Genomic DNA, 22,109 nt, shown 5'->3' on the forward strand with positions numbered 1-22,109 from the left:
TGACAATGCTCCCTCTTGGTTTTCTTTTTGCCTGTCTAGATGTTCTTTATCAGTCTCCTTTACTCATTCATCACCTAATTCATGTCTACTAATTGTGGGTGCTCCCCAAGACTCTGTCATAGGCCCACTTCTCTTTTTTCTGTCTATACTCTCCCACTTGGTGACCACATCAATATTCCTAACTGTTCTACTAGTTACCATGGGTTTAATGATTACTTCTAATGTTGCTGACTCTCAGATTTAACCATATACTCTTGTGTGCCATTCCCAAATTACAGTCTATTGTTTTGAACTAGGTTTAGCATAAGCATCTCAAACTCAACAGTACAAAAAATGACTCATCTCTCCTTCCAAACTCCTGTCTTTTCTGAGATGATCACTGGCAAAGGTATTGTCATTCTGGTTACCCAAGTTTATAATCTGCATTGTTACACTTACTCTTCTTTCATTTACACTGTATATCCAATTAGTTGGCAAATCTTGTCATTTTGATCTCCATAGCATCTCACAAATATATCCTCTTCTCTCTGTTTTCTCAGCCATCCCCTTAGCTTATGCCCTCAGCACCTCTGGCCTAGACTATTCTGATAATCTCCTATTTGGTTTCCCTACTTCTTTTTCAACTTTATCTATCCTATATAAAAATTCCAAAGTGATTTTCTTAAAATGGAAGTGTGATCATGCCATACTTCTCCCTAACTTGATAGACATCAGTTACCTTTGGGATCAAATGTAAATTCCTTTTTTTTTGGCATTTAAATCTCTTTATAACCAGGCTCTATCTGCCTTTTCAGTTTCCCTACATATTACCTCTCTCCAGATACTCTGTGACCCAATCATACTGCCTCAAGGGCTTTTATGTACATACACACACACACACACACACACACACACACACATGCACACACATCTGCCATTCTCATGTCTTGGTACTGACTGTCTCATGCCTGCAATGCATTCCCTCTTTACTTCTGCCTCTTAGAATCCCTGATTGCTTTCAAGACATTTCAAGCACCACCTTCTACATGACAATTTTTCTGATTCCCCTAACTCAGGAGTGGGGAACCTGCGGCTTCCAGGCTACATGTGGCCCTCTAGGTCCTCAAGTGTGACCATTTGACTGAATCCAAACAAATTTGTTCTGTAAAGTTTGTATTCAGTCAAAGGGCTGCATTTGAGGACCTAGAGGGCCACATGTGGCCTGGAGGTCACAGGTTCCCCATGCCTGATCTAACTGCTAGTACACTTCTTTTAAAGAACCTGTAAATCATGCATATGAAACATAGGTTCCCACTCAGGCAAGAAAGGCAGTCTTTCTGAGAGAAAGCCCTGTGTTGTATGCAGATCCCATGGATTTAATTACCATCTCTACATTAATGATTCTCAGATCTACCTATCCTGCCTCAACTTCTCTGCTGACCTCCAAACTCACAGCTCCAACTGCCTTTACAACATCTTACACTGGATATACAGTAGACATACTAAACTCAATATGTTCAAAAAAGAACTTATTATCTTTCCACCTAAATCATATCCTCACACTTTTCCAATTACTATAGAGGGTACTACCATCTTTCCAGTCTTTCAGGATCACAACCTAGATCTCATTCTTGAGTCCTCACTATCTCTAATCCTTCATATCCAATTTGTTGTCAAGCACTGTCAACTTTACCTTTGCAACACCTCTTGAATATGTCCCCTGTTTTCCTCTGACTCTGTCACCACTCTGGGGCATGTCTTTACCACTGTATCACCTGGACCATTGAAATAGCCTGCTGGTAAATCTGCCTGCTTCACTCCAATCCATTCCCCATTCAGCCACCAAAAATGATTATCCCAAAGCATAGATCTGACCATGTCACCCCTCTATTTAATAATCTCCCATGGTTCCTTATTGCCTCCAAGATGAAATACAAAACCCTCTGCTTGGAATTCAAGGCACTTCATAACCTAGCTTTCTTCTACTTTTCCAGTCTTCTTATACCTTATGATCACCACATACTCTTTGACCCAGTGACATTGGCCTCCTGATGCTATATCTCTCAACCAGGGTGTTTTCTCTGGCTGTTTCTCATACCTGGAATGCTCTCCCTCCTCATCTCTGCTTACTGACTTCCTTTAAATCCCAACCAAAATGCCATCCTGTACAGGAATACTTTCCCAATCCCCCTTAATTTAATGTCTTTTCTCTCTTAATTATTTCCTCTTCATTCTATATATATATAGATCTTATGTATTTGGTTATTGTTATCTCTCCCATTAGATTGTGAGCTCTTTGAAGACAGAGGCTATCTTTGCCTCTTTTTCTACCCCAGATTCTTAGCACAGTGTCTGGCCCTTGATAGGAGCTTTAAAACAATTATCATTATTACTGTATTTTCTAAATTCTATTTTAAGCTTAAATACAAAAGAAAAGAAGAAAAAAATTGCCATGTATGCAGAGGAACACAAAAGGGGATTCAATATAAAACAATAAATTTCCATTTCAAGAAAACCTATATAATAAACTGTTTTCAAAGCTGCCCAGCTTTTCCTTGCTTCTTTCTAGGTTTTCTTTTGTTCTCTTCCATGAACTTTTTACTTTATTTTTCCCCTCCCTTCCCACTCCTGCCCTAAAGAAGGCTACAATTAAATACAGATATACATACACATGTAAATATATAGAGAGAGATATAGATATTTATGCACATACACACATATTACATGCACACACACACAAAAGCTTATTTCTACTTGTCATCTTTTCCTCAGAAAGTGGATGGCATCTTCATAAGTCCAAGTCTCTCTGTTTTTCTAAATCAACCAGCTCATCATTTCCTATACCACAGCAATATTCCAATCCAATCTCATCCTATCTGAGAGATTGTATATGAGATTTTCCCCAGTTTTCTGCATTACTTTTAGTCTTGGCTACATGGTTTTACTTATACAATAAAATTTTAATTTAAAATAATTGAAATTATCCATTTTACACTTCAACAATTTTCTTACCTTATAATATAGTTTAAGGTCTAATACTGCTGAATCTGCTTCCTTTAGCTCTTTTTCCCCTGGTTTCTTTGAAGTTCATGACCTTTTGTTCTTCCAAATTAACTAATTTTTTTTCTAACTCAGTAAGACTTTTCTTTGTAGTTTAATTGAGATGGCATTGAGTAAATAGATGAGTTAGGTAAAATTTTCATTTTTAAAAAATTAAATTGGCTTTACCCACCCATGAACACCAAATATTACTTCAATTATTTAGATCTGACTTTATTTGCATAAAAAATGCTCATGTAGTCCTTAGACCTGTTTTGGTAGGTACGCTCTCAGGTATTTTACACTGTTTAGTTATTTTAAATGGTCTATAAGAATATTGAATAATATTGTGGACACAGAGTATAGTTTCCCTATTTTTCTCTTTTGATTAAATCTATTTTAGGTTTAATTTTTCCTGATATCATAATTACTAACCCTGCTTTTAAAGAAATAATAAATTCTACCCCAGTCCTTTATTTTATCTTTGTGTGTATCTCTCATTTTTATAGCATTTTCTGAAAGCAACATATTGTTGAATTCAAATTTTTTAATCTGCTTTCAGTTTCCACTTTATGGGTAAATTCATCCCATTCACATTCTAAGCTGTAATTATTTATTGTGTATTTTCCTCCTTCCTATTTTTCCTCACTATCCTTTTGTTCCTATTCTTATCCCTCCTTATTTCTCTGTTTTGCTGTCTTGGCAGGAACTTAATACATATTTGTTGACTGACTGATTGTGCTTCACATACAGAAGGAGACATGACTTCTAATTGGCTTAGAGAATTCTGAGCATAGTGCTATGTACCTGTGGAGTTGAGTTGTTTGCAGATACATTTAAAGGATCTGGTCAGAGAAGGGTTATGGAAGATGAGGCAGGAACTTTTGGAAGACTGATTGAGCCCTGGAGCTACAGACATGTGGGGAAGCCAGTCCCAAATATGTCTCTTGATTTCTGAGGCTTGCAATTCTAGAGAAAGATGAGAGTGGATTCCCTATGGTGAGATCATTCCCACCTTTTGGGTTTGATAATGTCTTACCTCTTTCTCAGGTGTAGAACTCATTTACTCTTAGACATTCTTTATTCGATTCAAATCTGTATAATTTCTCTGGTTTCTGTTTGCTGCTTTCTTTGATTAAGTTTACTAGCTTTTGATGTTGCCTTTTATATAATTGAAATTTGGTGGGAATGGACTAAGCAGTCAAGTACAAGCTAAAACCTTTTGCCTTGGGAATAATCAGGGAGGCAACATTCATTCTGAACCCCTAAGAATCATATGCTTATGCTAGAGATATTTGAAGGGTGGAAAACAGATACAATTCTAGCCTAATACAAAGTCTCTTGGAAAACAGAAGGAAAATCATCTTACTTTGGTGGTTCTGGACCTTGCTGGTGCCTCCTTCTTTCAGAACTCAGATCATCTTTAACCATTCCACCACAAGAGTCTATCTATCCATTTGTCTGTCTATCTATCTATCCATTCATCTCCATACATATGCAAATATGTAGATGTATATGGGTATACCTATACATATGTATGGGTGTATATAAACATGTACGCATGTATATACACATATACATGCCTATATTGTGTGTATGTATATATCTATATACATATATATATAAAATCCACATACCTATATATCTTACATATATATATATTATTATTATATAGATTTATACATATTCTCCCCCCATTAGTACAGATACAACTTCAGGTCACAGAACGTTTCATTTTGTCCTTGTATTCCTAGGCCTCAGCACGGTGTCTGGCACCTAACAAGTACTTAGTAAATGCTTTTGATAGATTGATTGCCGGCAGTCTCATAGTGTGGCCTCCTTAGGGTTACTGAGAGAAGCACTTATGTTTTTGTTCTCAAATTTCAACTGTCCTAGAGCCTCAGGATATAGAGCTGGAAAGGACCTTAGAGGCCCAAACCCCTCAATTTATAGACAAGGACCGTGTTCTTGCTGTTGTTCAGTCATTTCAGTCATGTGTGGTTCTTCATGACCCCATTTGGGGTTTTCTTGGCAAAGATACTGGAGTGGTTTTCCATTTCCTTCCCCAGCTCAATCTACAGATGAGGAAACTGAGGCAAACAGGGCTAAGCCACATGCCTTGGGTCACACAGCTTGTAAGTATCTAAGGTCACATCTGAACTCAGGTCTCCCTGACTCGCTGATAGAGCACTCAGGTGCTCTATCCCCTGAGCCACCTAGCTGCCCCATAGATTAGGAAACTGAGGCCCAAAAAGATGAAATGCTTGTTCAAGGTCAATGGTCAGTAAGCAGAGAAGCCAGGACTTTGAGCCTAAGTTTTCTGACTTAAAATCCAGTGTGGTTTCCACCGCAATACTGTCTCTGCCCATTTCTCTGACTGTTAACAATTTAGAGTTCCTCTAGAAAAATACTATCAAACTCAAATAGAAAGAATTCCCAAGAGCTGCATTTAAGTTAGAAAATCATGAATTAGCATTAACTGTGTTGTGTTGTATTTTTATTTATTTCATAAAACATTTCCCAATTTCATTTTAATCTGGTTCAGTCTCACTTGGGATTTTTTTTCAGGCCATTTCGGCACCTCTGCTGGAGGACCCAGGCTCTTATCCTTTCCTGTATCATAGGTCGCCTTGGCAGTATAGTGAAGCCTGTGCACCTCTTCTCAAAATAAGCTTTTTAAATGCATAAATTAAAGTATATTGCATTACAAATGAAACCAATATATTGAAATAGAATTATCAAAATATTAAAAAATGATGACAATAAGTTGACAAACCCCCTGGTGAAGAATTCTTATTATAGGATAACTTGTTACTCAAGAGGTCAAGAACCTTTGGCAGAGAGAACCCTGAAACCTGTCTTCAAGGAATTTATGCTTTTTTAGTGGAGATGTATACACAGAGAATCATAGATTGTTGGAACTAAAAGGAACATCAGTGATCACTCACATCTAGATCATTCATTTTATATTAGAGGAAATTGAGACCTGAAGAATTTAAGTGACTTTCCTAAAATAAGACATTTACAAAATTACAGAAAGATGACTTTGAAGTAATAAATAATCAACATCTGATCATTCACACTGAGGGATACAGGGAAACAGAGATGTGGAAAGTTCCAAACAGCTGGTTTATATTTGGTTTTTGAACGTTTCCATATTTACTTTTGAGTAAGTGTGACTGAAGGTCTGGGAATTCCCTTTAAGCAAAAAGGATAAAGTCACATAGGGAAAACCTGATTCACAAAGAGCTAGGAAACTATTATTTCCAAACCAGTCTGTTGATAGATCTTTCCTCTTATCCTATGTTGAAAACAGACTTTATTCTGATGTGCTTTCTCTCTCTTTCTCTCTTCCTGGAAAGGGGGAGGGAGGAATTGGTTAAATATTTGAAAGAACTCATCAGAATGCAAAACAAATAAGAGAGAGCTAGCTTGACACCAGTGAAATGGAATTAAGCAGATTCAAAGCAAACTATCAATAGTGAGTGTCCAAGGTGTCACCAAAGCAAATTTTCAAACAGAAGGGATGTTAACTGTCAATAAACTTAAAAGCAAGATTTGCCAGGGATTAGCAGAATGAAAAATGAACAAACAAAATAGCTGTACAAGTACTGGAGGGTTGTAGGGCAATACAGAACTGCTATATGAGCCTGGGAGCAAAGTGTTCCCCATTAGTCAGATTTTGAGCAGGGCAAGAACAAAGTGTAGCAGGGAAGAACTGCTGGATAAGATGGCTGACTGAATAGAGGGAGACCACTTTGCTCCCATCTACCTATTCCAGAAAAATGCTTGAAAATCACACCAAAATGAATAGTGATTAATAAATCCAATGAGAAGCTGTAGTAAATGATTGCTTCTACCCCAAAACTGCACAAAAAGGCATCTAGAAACTCATGGGCAATGGGAAAGGAGGACTCCCTATCAAAAGATAGGTCAAAGATTTGTGACCTCCAAAACCATGTATTCAGATGCAGCAATAATGGAGAAAGCCCAAGGGTGGTTAGAAACCTATAGCAGGACCATTGCAGTTTATGTGAGGGACAAGACAGGGAGACTCGAGGGCTCTGAGATCCCCAGTGCTCTCTCTTGAGACGCCATACATGATCCTAAAGATCCAACATGCTGAACCCTAAAGATGGGGAGCAGAATACTAACCTCAGGAGAAGGAGGTATGTATGGAAACCCAGGTGATCCAAGTCAAGACCAAGGAGGGTCCAGCACCCCACCAAATAGTACAACAAGGGGTAGAGCCTGGCCTAACATGCAATCCCAATTCAGAAACTGATCTAGAGAGATTAGCAAATCAAATAAAGTTCTGACCAGTATTGAAAATTATTGCAAATCTAGAAATCCCTCAAAAGAAGGGGTGAGTAGCTCCATAATAATAGCAAACAGAGGCTCAAAGGAAAATGTTGATATCTCACAAGGACATACAAGAAATCCAAAAATAGATGAAAATAACGTAAAATAAAAACTCTGAAGGAAAAAATTGGAAGGAGAAAAAGAAGCTGTGAACACAAAGTGGTAAACCTGGCAAAAAATATTAGAACAAGCTGAAAAGTCTAAAAAAATATAAAATATATTACAGCAGAAGCAATTGACCTGAAAAACAAGTCAAGGAATGATTGAGTCATTGGACTCTCTGAAAACCATGATTAAAAAAATAGATTTTGACACCATTTTTCAGGGAATCATATGAAAACTGCCTAGATTTATCGAAATCACAGGGCAAAGTTAAGATAAATAGAATTCTGAATACCTCCTCAAAGAAACTTCAAATGGGAAAGTTCTAGGAATGTTATAGCTCAAATCCAAAATGTCCATGTAAAAAAATACAGCAAACATCTAGAAAGAAGCAATTCAAATACCAAGAAACTAGAATTAGGATCTCACAAGACTTCCAAGTCACTTGGAAGCTTCTGTTGGAAAGAAGAGGAGAACTTCGAATAAAATATTCTGAAAGGTTAAAAGCTTATGATTTACTAATAAGAATAATGTAATCTAGGAAACTGAGTAAAATTTTATTGGGGGTGGGGGCCAGTGGAATAAAGAACTTTGAAGCATTTCTGATATAAAAAAAAGACCAGAGCTGAGTAGGAACCTAGAAATTAAACCATAATACTTAAGAGAAACATGGAAAGGTAAACTTATTTGAACAGTTTAGAAGGGAGCTATGTGATGATGTAGTGCTAACATGTTAGTAGAGGGAAAAGTTATGTATTTTCTCACAATATTGTCTTCAAAGGTTATTGAAGGAATTAAATAAGAAAAACAGAGGTCCTGGTTGTGAATTGGTTCCATTTTGTGGGTTTGAAGAGAATAAAGAGAAGAGAGAGCAAAAGGGCTGCAGTAGTGTATAAAGAAGGAAGAATGGTATAGAACTATCTTTTTTTTTTTTGCATAATTGAAGTTAATGAGAGAAAGAGTATATAAATGATAGGAGGGATGGGAAAGCAGGTATCAGGTGAGCCTCACTCTTCTCTGTTGTTGACAAAGAAAGGTTGAACATACATACACACAGAGAGTTTGGTGTAGCAATACATTATTCTCAACAAGGAAACAGGGAAGTTAGAGCATTCAGATGGAAGGATACCAGGAAGGTAAGCAAAACAAATTTTTTTCTGATCTTGAAAGAGGGGATTAAAAGGAAAAAAGCAAAGCAGTTCATTCATAGATGAACAAATTATGTTATATGAATAAAATAGAATTTTATTATTACCGAAGAAATGACAAAAGAGATAATTTCAGATAACATTGGGAGTAATAAACTGAGGCAGGGTACAATAAGAAGAAGCAGAATAATTTACACATGCACAACATTATAAAAAAACAACTTTAGTCAATAATAAACATTTATTAAGCAATTACTATGTGTGAGGCACTGTGCTAAGAATGGAGGATACAAAAAAAAAAAGCAAAAGACAGTCCCTATTCTCAAGGAGACAGTCTAATGGGGAAGACTCTGAAAAGGGTAAGAGGACAAGCTGAAAAAAGTGAGGAGAGAATGGGACATTATGAAATCCAGAGAAGTGGAACCTGGTGGAAAATGATCAGAAGCCTGCGCTGTGTGCCCTTCTTAAACACAGAATTCGGAAGGACCTCACTGTTTACCAGCCACTCTCTCAGAAGGAGGGAGGGAGCTCCTAGGACAGCAGAAACAGAAGATATACCTTTCAGGGCTGATGTGATCTTATAGCAAGCTGAGCTTCTGGAGACTGTAATGAAATCCAGAAGTGCAATGGCCAACTGTGTCTAGTAGACTGCCTGGTGGCAGCAAAATAATTAGAATAAATGACTCACAAATGACCCAATGGATAGAGTTGAAATGATCAGATTGATTCTGTTATCTTTTTTTAAATTGATCCTATTTATAGTCAATTGGTCTTTCTCTGTTAACTGTTGAAGTTGTGGTCTCTGAACCAATCTGTAATGAGTTAAATTTAGAAATCCAGTCCTGCTAATCACTGCTCTATTCTTGCCTAAAGGAAATTTGTCATCCTTGAGGGATGCAGATGAACACCAGTGACTCTGGTCTAGTATCTTTACACCACCAAGTCATCCTTCAAGGATGTCTGGTTTGTTATCCAAAGAAGTCTGGTCCACTATCTCTAACCTTGCAGGTGGACTCAAACAGTGAATATTTCTTAGTGACAGGGGGAAGAAGGTGGTTATTGCTAGCCCCTTATTTCCAATTTCCAAACCATCATATTATTCCCTTTCCCTGAGCTCTGTAACCAATCATATTGACTTCACCATTCATGATGTCTCTTTCTAATTTGTTCCCCACCTACAAAGTCTTGTTCTTTGTTCTGTACTCCGCAGAACTGTAAAAGAGAGCTGTCCCCCTCATTTGGGGTCTTAGTTTTGCTGAGGAAGCTGAGATCCTATTTACTGGTAAATTTGCACTTTACTAGCAAATTGAACATATTCAGAACTTTGTGCCTCAGCCTCCCTTCTTTTTCGATCGTTACAGAGTGTTGGGCCTGGAGTGGCCTCAGATACTTACTAATTGTGTGCCCTGGCAAGTCACTTAATCTCTGTTTGCCTGTTTCCTCGAATGTAAAATGGGGATAATAATAGCCCCTACCTCCGAGGGCTGTTAAAAAGTTCAAATGAGATAATATTTGTATGATGCTTAGCCCAGTGTCTGATACATAATAGAAAGCATATAAATTCTATGTCATTATTTTGTTGTTGTTATATGTGACCCTGGGCAAGTCACTTAACCTCTGTTTGCTTCAGTCTCTTTATCTATAAAATGGAGATAATGATGATAACTCTTCTGGGGCTGTGGTAAGGATCAAATGAAATAATATTTATACTTTGCAAACCTTAAGTGCTATAAAAATGCTATTATTGTTAACAACATTTAAAATAATATTTATACTTTGAAAACCTTAAGTGTTATAAAAATGCTATTACTATTAACAGCATTTTAAATACTCATTATTTGATTAATTATATTATTATGTAATATACATATAATGCATATGTAATATAATTATGCAATAATTATTATATGTTTTCTCATTTAATTCTAAATATAATTTTGAGGTAAGCACTCTAAATATAATTATATTTTGAAGGCTAAGCCATCAGCATTTATTAAGTGCCTACCATATGCCAGACACTGTGTCAGTTGCTGGAGATACAAATATGATGAAAGAAACAATTCCTACTCCTGAGGAGGTGCTGACATTCTAATGAGATTAGTTCACTGAGGTTTAGAGAGGGTGTGACATGTCTGGGATCTCACAGCTGACAAGTTCTGAGGTAGGATTCAAACCCAGGACTTCTTGAGTGAGGGTCTTGTACTGTAGCCACCATGTTGTCTATACTACAAGAACTACAATCTCCTTGGTAAGACAAGAGACAAAAAATAAAACAGCAAAAAAGGAGGAAAAAGTGCTTGAACGAGCAAATGCAGATGATGTGGTACACATAGTATTTGTTCTGAGCTAGGAAGAGCAGGATGGGCTGGAACAGAAGAGAGGAGGTTCTACCTGGGAGCTGGTTTTAAAGGACAAGATTTGGTTTGGAAACAGAGAAAATGATAAGCTTGGCACATCCGCTGGACAGAGAGAATGCCACCATACATAAGGCAGATGGTATAGTTGGGGAGATGATCCTTGATAATTTGGGAGAGCCAGATTGTGGAAAACCAGACTTGGCCCAGTGCTGGGGTTTTATCCTCTAGGTGCCATTCTACATTTGAAGAAAGGCAACAGGGCCGTGAAAGAGGTATTGGGGGAAGATTACTCTGGTGATGGGGTGCAGGATGCATTGAGTTGTGTTTAAATTATTGTTAGATATTAAACAATCAATCCTGAAAGACTCTGGGGAACAACCAGGGCACACACCAGAGACGTGAGCTGACTGCAAACTTCTTGTATCTCTGTCTCCAGGAGACAGACAAAGCATCAGAAGGCCATGGATTCTGGGAATGAGATAATTAGCAACAGGAGAAAGAGAGTGGTGAAAACCTATCTCCTCATTAGCACGTCTGTGTTTTTGACTGACTGACCCACTGAGCAAAGCAAAGTTAAGATTTTGCTGTCTTCAGGAATAACGAGTCAGGGTGGATAGGCAATGAAGCAGAGTCAGAGGATGCTAATCCTGTCTCTGCTACTTAGATTACCTGAGGGACCATGGGGAAATTGTTAGATTTCTCTAGGCTTCTGTTTCTTCATCTGAAAAAAGAGGCACTTCCATCAGATAGTAATAACAGCTGAAGTTTCTGTAACACTCTAAAATTTACATATCTGCCACTTTACATATAACATCTCATTTGATCCTCACAACAGCTCTGTGACAGTTGTTGCCATTATTATCCCATTTAACAGAGGAGGAAACTACTGAGGAAGTGTTATTATTATCCCCATTTTACAGATGAGGAACTATTGGGGAGGTGCTATTTCTATCCCCATTTTAAAGATGAAGAAACTGAGACTGAGAGAGGTTAAGTTATTTGCACAATTCTAGCAAGTATCTGAGGCAGAATTTGAATTTAGGTCTTCCTGACTCCAAGTTCAAGGCTCTATCCAACTGGAAGCCATTAGGTGGGGGAGAAGGAATAAGCATTTATTAAGTGCCTACTATGTACCAGACATTGTGTTAAGGGCTTTACAAATACTATTTCATTTGATCCACACAACCTTGGGAGGTAGGTGTTATTATTAACTCCATTTTACAGCTGAAGAAACTGAGGCAGACAGAGATTAAGAGACTTGTTCAGTGTCACACAGACGGTAAGTCTCTGAGGCCAAATTTGAACTCAGCTCTTCTTGACTCTGGGCTCAGCTCTCCATCTACTGTACTATCCTACTTGCCCTTAGGGAACATTTAAGGTCCCTTCTCATTAAATATTCAAATTATGTCCATAACATTCTATTTGTTAGTCCCTAGAAGAGTCCCTTGGTTTTATCAGGATAGGAAACTGAGGTTTGATTTTTCCACTTAGTACAGAATTTACCATGAAAGAAAACCTCTGTAGGTCTCAATATGACATTGTATTAAAAATTGCCTAATGAGCAAAGGAATGATGATCTGTGGCAGGACCTTGTCAAGTGGCCGTGGCAAATTGTAAGGACAAACTACCTCATTCAGTTATGTCTGATTTTGCTGCACTCAGGTAGACTGATAAGACATGAATGATGAATAATGGAGACTGATGACTTAATTTAACATAGTAGTAGAGCACAAATCAGCAGAAGGAAAATTTTTTGGAGATGTCAGCCATAGTATTGATCACGATAAAGAAATCAAAATTCCTTGGATTCTGCATGCCTGTGAGTTAGACATTTTATTTTTAAATTAAATATTATCTTTACCTCAAATAAACTGGACATCACTGTAAGGGAAACAACTGAATAAAATATTGATCAACATTTATATTTCTGATTCTACCTCTGCATCCCAGAGGCCACTTGTGGTCCTCTAGAAACTCAAGTACAGCCCTTTAACTGAATCTAAACTTCACAGAACAAATCCCCTTAATAAAAAGATTTGTTCTATAAAACTTGGACTCAGTCCACAGATCACACTCAAGGCCCTAGAAGGCCACATGTGGCCTTGAAGCCACAGGTTCCCCACCTATGGAAGTTATGTCACTGCTACATGTCCTCCATTTCTCAATCTGAGCAAAGTAGATTATACTATTGATAGGTATTTAGAACACCTATGATTAAAAAAAAATGTCCTGAAGGCAGGGATTGTTTTTTTTAGCCATAGACTGGAAAGGAACTCAGAGGCCATCTTCAGAGGCCAACACCTCCTACCCACCCAGATTTTTTTGTTTTGTCTTGTTTTTTTGTTCAGTCATTTCAGTGATGTCTGACTCTTCATGACCCCTTTAAGGGTTTTCTTGGCAAAGATACTGGAGTGGTTTATCACTCCCTTCTCCAGCTCATTTTACATATGAGGAAACTGAGGCAAACAGGGTCAAGGGACTTGCTTAGGGTCACACAGCTAGTACGTGTCTGAGGCCAGATTTGAACTCACAAAGATGAGTCTTCTGGCACTCTATCTACTATGCCACCTAGCTGTTCTTAGTTTTATAGAAGAGGAAACTGTGAACCTAGAGAAATTGAGTGATTTGCCCAAAGTCACACAGGTATTTCAATGTCAGAGGCAATATTTGAACCTACAACTTCTGACTTCAGGACCAGCCGGCTCAATTTTTCTTTGTATTTTCAGTTCCTAGTACAGTGCTTATATATAATAGGTATTTAATATATGCTTGATGAATTGAATTGTTGCATAATTTTTATGCCATAATTCTCACTGATGTGACTGGTTTGTGTGACTGGAAAATAAATGATTCAATTCAATCAACATATATTAGGCACCTATTGTGTGCCAAGAACTATACTAGATATTTGAGATAAAAAGAAAAAATATAAGTGGACCTTATATTTTCATGGGGGTGGGGAGGAAGAAAGGAAATGACAACATGCTCTCAGAGAAATAAATATAACACATACAAAATCAATGCAAAGTTATTTCTTGGTATATAGGAAGTAACCACCACAAGAGGAGTGAGGAAAGTCTTCTGACATGAATCAGGTGATCTTTGGACTGAATCTTGAAATTGGGCATAAGAACTTGGAAATGCGGACATAGGAGTTCTAAGAGGCTGAGGTAAATTCTCTTTGGTCCTGTGACAGCCAATGGCTTAAGCCACATGAAATGCTGCCCAAGAAGATGATGAGATAAAGCAGTCTGTTATTTATTAGTGGAGGGGCAGGATATGCAGTACCTCTTAGAAGCAAACTGGTTAGTTGTCTGCTTCTCTGTTATGCCTTGGTTTGATTTGATTGCCCTTTTCTCATTATCATTAGGATAATTAGCTGTTCTTCAAATTCTAAGTTAGCCAAGTCCCCTGTCAACCTCTGCCGTCTCTGCTGTGCCTAGAAAACTGTTGGCACTCAATGAATACTTGGAGCCACAAGTTACTAATGACCATAGTGTTGTGTATTCCTGCCCTGGCTCTGGATGCTTAGAGTGAAATTTCTATTGGATGCTGAGTAGCCAATCAGAATGCACTTGGAACATGGGCCTGAAGCCAGGTTTTTCCCCTTTATGTAACATTGGAAAATAAATGACTTACCTAATACCATAAGAGAAAATCTGACATCCCTGTTATATGTTTCACAGGAGGAGGTGTTGTACCATCCAAGCTAAAGCTATAAATATCAGACTTAATGAGAGTGGCCATTTTATTGGCTTGTCATACATCAGCTTAATATGATTCTGGCCCACAATTATATTGGAGGAAGAACTCTATCTGGCTGGTAGTGTTGCCTTCTTTGAAAGACACAGATAAGCCTCATGACCAGTTCAATTATGATAATAACCACCAAGACTTGTACTATAGAAATACTAATACATCAAAACAACAATTTATCTAGGATCTGTGATTTCATTGGTATGGGAACTCCCAACCCCATAATAATCTATATTATTTCTGTCATTACGTTTCATATGAGGGTCTCACAGCACTGCACACACATACAGTGGCATAACCAATGTGTTTGTTCTTATCTAATCCTTAAGTGAGAATAATGCCTTTTTAGTATAGGACTTATAGTCTAGGTTGGTTCTTTTAAGGATTTTTTACATTGATTATGAGAATTTTCAAACTGAAGGTCTGAGAGATGAGTAAGATCACTGAAAAAAGTTTATCAGCTTTAATGCATTGAATTGTAGTGACAGACTCATGTTTAGCTGGGAAAATGGATTATTTTCTCTTTAGCTAATTATAACCTCCTTTGAGAGAAAAATGCTTCTAATGAAAAAGCTGTGACATTTGCTGTCATATAATTGGGTTGGATTTTTGAGGACAGCACTGTAAAGATTTGTTATATCCTATATGTATATTTCCAGTAGAAGTCATCAGGCCAATGGTGGATAATATATAATGGTAATTTGGTTAGAGGTGGGCCTGTCCCCAGAAAAAGAGACAAAAGGCATAGGATAGCTAGGGGGTACAGTGGATTGTATCATGCAATTGAAGTCGAGAAGACCTGAGTTCACTTCTTACCTCAGACACTAGTTATGTGACCCTGGGCAAGTCACTTAACTTCAGTTTCCCTATCTATACAATGGGGATCATAATCTATATCTATACAATGGGAATCATAATAGTACCTTTTTCATAGGATTGTTGTAAGGATGAAATAAGATGATATGTAAAGTGCTTCACAAATATTAAAGCAATGTGTAAACATGAGCTATTAAGTACCTATATCCAAAATTTTTTCCAAAACATTATTTTTTAAAGTAAACATAAGAAAAGATTAGTTAGCTGCTCAGCCTAAGAGATGGGAAAAATAAGGATTAAGATTTGAAAGTCCCTTCAGTTAATATGGTAATGTGAAAGGTCCTGGAGTAGCCGAGGCCTCCTGCAAACATTCAAGCAAACATCTAAATGGTCTCCTAATGGAACAATCATTAAGAAGGCCAAAGAGAAAAATGAATAAGCTTCTTCTTCCTGAAGTTTGGAGAAGGTATACTCTAAGGGATGTGGAAACCCACAAGAGGTCCATTAAATGGGAAGCCTGAGGGTGGTTTGAATGGTGGTACATGCGGGGGAGAAAGAAGCCTGGTGAAGCTCCCAAGCTGCCTAATCAGACCCTAACGGTTTGTTGGAGCAGCAGTAGGGGATAGTCAATTCCTAGTAGGTTATTGTACCAGAAAAGAAGACCTGACAGTGGGCACCTCAGAGGACTCAAATCTCCAGAGAAAGATAGGATAATCATTGGGTGTGAATGGGGGGTTAGGCAGAGAGGGTACCAAGAAGCCTGATACCAATGTCATCTCTGGCATCCAATTGGGGCTTGCCAGGGCTATAGCAGAGAATGGGTCCAAATCCCAATTGGAAATTGTGCAAGGAGAAACAGACAGAGACAGACGAGGACTAACCCCTTTACTTGGCTACCAGAAAATAGAGGCACACTCCAAGGATTGTGGCAGAAGGCCTAATCCCTGCCACCCCATCCAGAACAGTAGCAGCAAGAGCATCCAGATCACAGAGGGCCAAAAAAAGGGCCTTGGCCATTCTGTCCAGAAATGGGGGAGGGGCCTGGCCATAGCACAAAGTCTCAATCTGGAAACTGAGGCTAGAAAGAAAAATAAGCAGAAGATAACTAACTACAATGGGGATATACTTTGGACTATGAGAAACCCAAGAGAATGAATCTACAGAATGAAAAAGAGAACGAATCCACCACAAATAGAAGTAGGGTAGTGGAGAAAAGAATGGCTTGTCAACAGGGAATTCAAGGCAAGCTAGAAGAAATGACATTTAGAAATAAAAAGTGTAAGTAGAGCTATTGAAGGAAAAAAAAATGAAAGGAGAATAAACAGCTCACAACAAAAGGTAGAAAACCTTACCCAAGAAGCAGCAACCTTGAAAAATAGAATGGAGCAAAAACAGAAATAAATGATTTCATGAGACACCAAGAAATATTATAATAAAGGGAAATTAATAAAAAATTAATTAATAATTAATTAACTAAAATTAAAAGAATATGTAAGATATTTATCATTAAAAACAACAGACTTAGAAAAGTGGTTGAGGAGAGATAATTTAAGAATCATTAGACTTCCAAGAAGCAATCAAACAGAAAGCTGGCCTTAAAACCAGGGAGATGTAGATTTAAGTCCTGTCTCTCACACATCCTTCCTGAGTAAGCCACCTAACCTGTCAGTGCTTTAAGAAACTGATTGAGAGGATAAGAGCAGAGGAGGGGTTGACCTGTGGGAATTTATTCATCTGGAACTGTCTTATTCCATTAAAATCACAAGTCCAGTCCCAATGATTTCTAAATTGCCTAGCTGGCTTTTCTCAGTCCTCATTCTTTTTGCCCTCTCTGCAGCCTCTGACACTGTTGAATCCCCCTTTCTCCTCGATGCTGTCTTTTCTCTAGGTTTTCATCACTCTTCTCTCTCCAGGTTCTCCTTCTGACCATTGCTCAGTTTCCTTTGCTTGTTCTTCATCTAGGTCATACCTGCTAACCATGAGTATCTCCCAAGACTCTGTCCTTGGCCCTTTCCTATCTCTGTAATATTTTTCTTGGTGATCTTATCAGCTACCACACATTCAATTACCATGTCTGTACAGATAACTCTCAGATCCACTTGTTCAGCCCTGACATCAGTCTGACATCTGGGTTTTTTTTTAATTTATTCATTTATTTTAAACATAAATACACAATAAGACAAGAAAAAGAAACATATTATAAACTTAAATACTAAACACAAAATAAGAAACACAAAATAAGAAAAAAATTGCTATGTGCACTGCAGAACATAGGAGAGAATTCAAAACATACAGCAATAAACTTCCATTTTAAGAAAATCTATATAATAAATACTGCACATTGTTTTCTGAGCTGTCCATCTTTTCTTCACGTCCTTGTAAGTTTTCTTTTGTTCTTGGCTGGATGTCTTGTATCTCCAACTGCCTATTGGCCATTTTGAACTGGAAGGCTCATAGACATCTTAAACTCAACACATCCAAAACCTAACTCACTGTCTTCTGCCTTGCCACCTCCTTTTTCCTAACTTTCCTGTTCCCTTTGAGGGTTCTGTCATTCTCCCAGTCACCCAGGGTTACAACCTGAGTGTCATCCTTGACTCCTCACTCTCATTCCCCTCTATCTAATCAATGGTCAAATCTGGTTGATTTTTCCTTTTTAACATCCCTCCTATGTTCCCCCTTCCCTTTTCTACCACTGCCACCACCCTGATGCAGGCCCTCATCACCTCACACCTGGACTATAGATATAGTCTAATAATTAGTCTCCCTGACTCATATCCCTCCACATGTTAGTCCATCTTCCACTCAGATGTCAAATTGATCTCCCTAAATTGCAGACCTGACCACATCACCTCCCTCTTTATTCAATTCACTCCAAATATAAAGTCCTCTCTTTTTTTTGAATTCTTCTGTTTTCATAAACCAGCCCTTCCTACTTTTCTTCCCACATCTTACCTCCTCCACACACACTGTGATCCAGTGACACAGGCAGGCATCCTTGCTGCTCCTGGTACAGGACACCCCATTTCCTGACTCATGGAGGCCTGGTTCATCCCCTATGCTTGGATCTCTGTCCCTTCTCATTTTTGCCTCCTGACTTCGCTGCAGCTGAAGTCCCACTTTCTGTAAGAAGCCTTTCCCAGCACTCCTTAATTTTATTTCCTTCCCTCTAAGACTACCTCCAATTTATCTTGCACATGCCTTGTTTATCCATATAGCTTTGTACATTGTTGTTTCCCCATTAGACATGAGCTTCTTGAGAACAGTGACTATTTCCCCTCTTTTTTTTGTATTCCCAGGACATAGCACAGTACCTGGCACACAGTAGATGTTTAATAAATTCTTGTTGCTGATTATGCCAGGGAGTGATTTTGTTTTATCTTGAATTTTTTTTAGAAAGAGACAGAAAAAAAGTAGCAGACTAAGAAAGAAATAGGGAAGAGAGGGAGGAAATTATTGTTTCTTATAAATGGGTTATTCAAGAAGATTATACCAAAATTAAAGTGGGAGAAGTAGGCATCTTATGAACTTCTATCTTCTCTGAACCAGACAAAGGTGGGTTGAACATATATACTTACAAAGAGTTTGGTGTAGAAATATATTAAATTCAACAGGGAAGCAAGAGAGAGGATAAAGTAGCGAAGGAATATTACACACAAAATGAATTTCAGCTTCAGGGGGTAAAACATGAAGAGGGGTATTAAAAAGAAAGCATGAAAGTGTGAGAACCAGCCATCTATATGAGGCGACTGAATAAAAGAGAGACAGAGGAAGGGGATCAGAGCTATTTAGTCATTGAACTAGTATTGATCACATTAAAAAAAAGTTACCAACTTCTTCTTTGTAAAGAGGATAGTTGGAGCAACAACAGAGGACAAGCATAAGATATGATGGAGGGGAAAATTCAACTAATGATCATAATGATGAATATGGCTGATTATTAATAAATATTAATATTAATATGAATTCACTAATAAAATGAAATTAAATGATGGATTAAAAAGCAGAATGCAACTGCATCTAGTTTACTAGAAACAAACTTGCACATGAAGATTTTCAAAGGGTTAAAATGACAAATTGGTGCAGAATTTTTCAAACTTTACAAGAATTCAAAAAAAGCAGGGCTGGAAATTGTAATCTCAGGTAAGCAACAATAAAAATAGACATGGTTAAAAGAGATAAGCCAGGCAAACACATTATATTTAAAGGCACTATTGACAATGAAATAAAGTCAATTACGTAATATATATGTACTGAATGGCATAGCACCTAAGTACTTAAAGCAAAGTGAATCAAATTATAGTGAGTAGTAGATAGCAAAATTATAATAGTTGGAGACATTAATGTAGCCCTTTCAGAACTAGGTCAGTTTATTAACAACAACAAAAAAGACAAACAAGAAAAAAGTTAAGGTACATAAATATAATTTTAGAAAAGTGAGATATGATTTATCTCTGGCAATTACTGAACTAGGATAAAAAGAAATTTAGATATATCTCAGCTGGGAATGGTCTTTAAAAAATTGACCCTGTAGTGGGCATAAACATTCAAAACTCAGAAAAGCAGAAATATAAATACATCCTTTTCCGACTATAACAATGATTATAATTAATAAAGGGCCTTGGAGAGAACAGATTCAAAATAGCAGAGAGGAAATATTAGAGTTCAGCTCTTCCACACCAGGCAATTTTGATGGGGAAAACAAAGAAGTGAGTCATTTTTTCCAGCCCACTAAAATTTAGGGATATTGAGAGAGGTCTATAGAAATTAGGGATGGGGACTGGCAAGAGACCACAATAAATATAGTGGGGAGCATTTCATTACCCAGGGACTGAGAGAGGGCCAAGATAGGGACCAGAAAGAGATTCCCAAGCAAGTTCTGGGCACAGGAATGGGTGCCACTTGACAGCCTGTGACCCACCATGCGCCAGACCATAGATCCAGAGTAGAAATGAGTAGTAGTGAGCATTGGCCCTTGCTGTGAATTGATCAAGGAACAAGTTCCAGAAGCAAATGGTACCTTAATCCCAGGAGCAGAGCACAGAATCCCAGATCAGAGGGAAACCAACAGTTCAGTGCTTTAAACCTGGTGAGCCTCCCATCTGATCAATAGTGACTGAGTCAAACAGCTGTCTGCTGAAGCTCCCAGTAAGAAATAAGCCATTAGACCCAAACCTGGGTCAGGAGCTTTCAGAACTCAGACCAGGATGGGAATTAAGAGACCTACCCCCAGATCGTCCTACTCTGGGAGCACTGAAAGCCTGAAGACTTTGAAAATAGCAGGAGGACATAAGAGTACAAAAGCTCATGACAGACATTTTCCCAGCTCTGCTCTCCCCCGTGACCTCCCACTGCCAAGAATGTTGCAGAGCCCAGCAATAAAACAAAAGCCAAAGTCAAGAAGTAGGCTGGAAAAATGAGCAAACAAACACATAAAAAGAAATTGATTATGAAAAGATAATATGATGATAGGGAAATTTAAGAAACAAACATAGAAGAGAATTATTCCATAAAACCAAAAAGCAAACCTTCTTAGACCAATGCAGCTTGTACATATATCCAACAAAAATTCCTAGGAAAGTTAAAGCAAGAGTTAAGGAAGGAGCTAAAAATGATTTTGAAAACCAAATAAGAGTTCTAAAAAAGAGAAAAGGGAAAAAAAGACAAGAGCTAGGGAAGAAAGATGTGAAAACAGCGCTAATAGCTTAGCAAAGGAGGTACAAAGTCTTATTGAAGAAAATAACTCCTTGAAAATTAGAATTGGCCAAATAGAAGTTACTGATTCTGTGAGACATCAAGAAATAATAAAAATAAAGTGAAAGAAAACTAGAACAAAATGTGAAATATCTCATAGGAAAAACAATTGACATAGAAAACAGGAGAAGAACTAATATAAGAATCATTGGACTACCTGAAAGTCACAAACAAAAAAAATAAATAAAAAAGAACTTAGACATTATATTTCAAGAAATCATAAAATAAATCACCCAGAATTATCCAGAAATCATGAAACCAGAGGGCAAAGTAGAAATTGAAAGAATCCACTGAAAGCCTCCTGTAAGAAACCTTGAATTGAAAACTCCTTGGAATATTATGTCCAAAATCTAGAGCTCCCTGGTCAAAGAAAAATATATACTGTAAACAACCAGAAAAATAAAAAAGAATTCGAGTGAGAAACTACTATTAGAATCACATAAGATTTAGCAGCCACCACTTTTTAGTAGTGGGATACAATATTCCAGAAGGTAAAAGGTCTAGGCTTACAACCCAAAATAACCTACCCAGGAAAACCAAGTATAGTCCTTTGGGGTAAAAAAAGATCTTTAAAGAAATAGAAGACTTCCAAGTATTACTGAAGAAAAGTCTAGAATTGAGCAGAAATTTTGACATACAAACACAGAAGTCAAGAGAAGCATAAAAAGATAAACACAAGTGAGAAATCATAATGGAGAGATGATACATGTAACCCCTCAGAACTTTATGTTCACCAGGGCTCATAGAGAAAATCTAATTAGACAGAGAGACTTGTTTTTGTTTTAAAAAATTTTAA

The sequence above is a fragment of the Notamacropus eugenii genome, chromosome 5 (genome assembly GCF_028372415.1).
Source record: "Notamacropus eugenii isolate mMacEug1 chromosome 5, mMacEug1.pri_v2, whole genome shotgun sequence".
In the NCBI taxonomy this organism is placed as follows: Eukaryota; Metazoa; Chordata; class Mammalia; order Diprotodontia; family Macropodidae; genus Notamacropus; species Notamacropus eugenii.